General features: G+C 40.5%; 1 non-coding gene across 1 annotated transcript; it reads left to right on the forward strand.

Moving 5' to 3' along the window:
* The first annotated feature begins 329 nt into the window (after window positions 1-329).
* LOC130031299 (U6 spliceosomal RNA) lies at window positions 330-436 on the forward strand. The gene has a single exon (XR_008793647.1). It is a non-coding gene; the product is annotated as a U6 spliceosomal RNA (small nuclear RNA).
* Window positions 437-3,699: the final 3,263 nt, after the last annotated feature.

Raw genomic sequence — 3,699 nt, forward strand, 5'->3', positions numbered from 1 at the left:
AGAAGATGATTTTGTAGACCAGCATTACTCAACAAGGGATCAAATAACTCCTAGGGGCCCACCAGGATGTTACAAGGGGAACACAGGTTAAAATCTAATAAATGGGTGATTTTTGCCTCTAGTCTTGTGACAAGGTTAGAATACCAACTAATAGAACAGGGTGCCACAAGAAGAAACAAGGCCCAAAGGGAGTTGTAGTCATTGAAAGGGTGAGAAACAATGGTTTGGGCCACTAGTTTTGTTCACTGGTTCTGGAGATTATAAGGTGATACAAGTGTCAGCTCTGGATATCAAAGCATTTTTCTCTTCCATAAAATTTTACTCATGATTTGCTCGCTTCGGCAGCACATATACTGAAATTGGAACGATACAGAGAAGATTAGCATGGCCCCTGCGCAAGGATGACACGCAAATTCATGAAGCGTTCCATAAAAAAAAAAAATTACTCATGTTGAGATAATATATTTGTGGTTATATATATATATACATATGTATATATATGTTGCATTTTGGTGATCAGTGCTTTGTGATAATTAATGGTTTTCTCTCACCTTGGTGATTCTTCTTATTCTGAAGTTCATCCTAGTAGCATTCTAGCTAATTTAGATTTCATTTTTTGGGGGTCACACATGGAGATGCACAGGGGTTATTCCTGTCTCTGCACTCAGGAATTTCTCCTCGCAGTACTTGGGGTACCATATGGGATTCTGTGACTCGAACCCAGGTTGGCTGGGTAGGGACTGTAGATGAAATAAGACAGAGCTGCAAGAAGCCACTGCAGATATACCAAATCTACAGTCTGTCTTCCCTAAACTGGGTAAGGCCTCTGGCCACCAACATTCCAAGAAGAAACAAGAGCAAGAATATCCTGTTTGAAAGGACTGATAAAAAGTGAACTTTAATCTACTTTTACTTCTTGACCATGCTGATGCTTTCACCTGATCAGCATATCATTTATGACCTCATCTTTCTCTTTCCCTTATAAAAACTCACTTTTGTGCCTTCTTCAGACTCTCTCTGAATATGAGCTTTACAACTCTTTCATTTATTTATTTTTGTTTTGAGGTCACATCCAGGGGTGCTCCAGGTTTACTCTTGGCTTTGCACTCAGGAATCACTCCTGGCGGTGCTTGGGGGACCATATAGGGACCATATAGGATGTGGGGATCGAAGCTGGGTCAGTTACATGCAAGGCAAATTCCCTACCCGCTATATTATCACTCCTGCCCCTCTACAACTCTTTTTTTCTTATTTTTAATTTTTATAAGGTTGTTTGCAATAATTTATTGTATTCAATATTCTAACACCAAACCAATTCCACCACCATTACACCTTATCATCACCATTATTTTCAATTTTACCACTACTACCCAAGCCGGCCCCAAAGGCAGATCCTCAATAATTTATTTTTATTGTTTGTTAAGAGTAATTCACTAAAAATGATCCAAAGAGGGTTTTGTAGAGGAAAATGTATGAAGATTGTTGTATCTCATCTTGGAGCTGTTAAGCCTTGTATAAGAAATTACTGACATGTTGTTACATGTTGAGCCTTGTGAACACGTATATATGTGTACATATGTATGTATGTATATATATATGTATATAGATAGATAGATCAAGATCAGTTGCCTTCTACTTTGTGTGCTACTGTTGGTACACCAGTGGCATAGAGTATGAGATGTAACTCCAGAAATTCCAAAATTTTAAATAGAATGATACAGCTTGAGTTAAATGCATCTCTGCCACTTGTTGCTCTTTTTTGAGATTTTTTGTGAGTCTCTGGATCATGGTCGTTAATGAGTTTATATGGTGCCCTTTTAATGCCCAAATAAACACTCTGATTGTCTCCCAATTCGACTTTTTATTCGGTTGTTAAGGGTCATCAATTTTAATTTTTGGAGGGGTTTTTGTTTTGCTTTGTTTGGGGCCACACACCCACCTGTGCTCAGGGATTACTCCTGGGCAGTGTCTGGGGCCTATATGTGATGCCAAGATCAAATCCAGATGGGCTATGTGCAAGGAAAGTACCTGAAGTGCTGTGCTATCTTTCTGGTCTCAATTTTAGACTTTTGAGAATGGTAGATAGTCAAGAGAATTTTGTTTTGATTTTACTTTAGGCACAGTGGTTTACTATGCTGTTAATAGTAGCATTTCGTGCACGACACGGTTTAGCACCAAACCCCTCACCTGAATTTCTACTTCCCTGATCATTGTTCCAGTGTCTCTCCTCTTCACTCCCCAAGGTAGCTTACTACTAAGACCAGTTCTCAATTTCTGTGACCTTTGGGTATTTGCATGTCTTTATATTCCATCATGTCTACTACATGTCTTTATATTCCATCAGGAGAGAGATCATTCTGTGTGTGTGTGTCTCTCTCTCTCTGTGAGTGAGGGCACTCACCACTTGCGTTTGGTGGTCAAGAGTCGCCTCCCCATCCCAATCAGCCTCTGCATACCAACACATGAGGGAGGAAACAGGACCACCAAAATGGTTGGTGATTAATTGCCATATATTACAGTCTATATTCCTCCATGCATTCCATTCTCCCTATGTGTCTATTCCAGTCTCGCCCCATGCCCCATTCCATTTTCACCCTGTCCCTCATTCCAGTCTCACTCTGCCTTCATTCCCATTTCCTCATGCCCCATCTCACAGACTTCATTATTCACCCAGCCCCCCAGAGTTGGGGGTAGCAATACAACTTGTAGCGATTGCACACTCAATATATGTAAGGCCCTTCCCTCAGGTGAACCTTCTTCTAGGACAAAATCTCATCTTGCAAGAAGATACACCCAAGGGCAGAAAACCATCTAGGGGCATATTTCTCCTTTCCTTGGTCTATTTCCATTTAAATGGACATCTTAAATTTACTTCTTAATATTTCTAGTCATTTTGTATGAACACCGTAGCACTGTAGCACTGTACTCCTGTTGTTCATCTGTTTGCTCAAGTGGGCACCAGTAATGTCTCACAACAAATTGTGAGACATGTTGTTACTATTTTTGGCATATTGAATACGTTATGGGTGGCTTGCCAGGCTTTGCCATGCAGGCAAGATACTTTCAGTAGTTTTCCCGGCTCTCCGAGAGGGGCGGAGGAACAGAACTCGGGTCAGCCATGTTGGCCGCATGCAAGGCAAACGCCTTACCCACTGTGCTATCACTATTAAGGTTTGTATTATTGGAAAATTGCTATGTTGATCAAAGGGATGGTTCTTCCTATTCCCATTTTGTTTTATACAGAAGTTTGTTAATGATAAACTTACATCCTGTAATTTGATTAATTAAATATTTCTGAGTTGAAAGAAAGAGAAACTGAACACCATAAGATATATTAAGTTTAAAGGATGGGATGGCTCTCCTGGAGACATCTCTCTTATATCCCAGACTACAGTCCTCAGGCCAAGTTAGTCTTCCTAACCTTAGCAGGGTCCTTATTCAGATCCTTCTTTTTGGGTGATGACAAAGTTTGTCCATGACCATACTCATAACTTACTATATTTTATGGTGGTTGGCCTGTCCCTTTTAGATACCAGGAGAGCTTATGGCTTGTCCCTTTTCAATGCTTGGGTAGCTTACAGCTTGCCCTGAGTCCATCCAAGACACTCACTGGAACCCTACTTTTGGGGTGCTAGTAACTAAGGACAGCTGAGGCTTAAGTCGAGTAAATATGACAGATGCCCAGGAATAAATATTGTT

This window comes from Sorex fumeus, unplaced genomic scaffold (assembly GCF_029834395.1).
Source record: "Sorex fumeus unplaced genomic scaffold, SorFum_2.1 ptg000046l, whole genome shotgun sequence".
NCBI lineage: Eukaryota > Metazoa > Chordata > Mammalia > Eulipotyphla > Soricidae > Sorex > Sorex fumeus.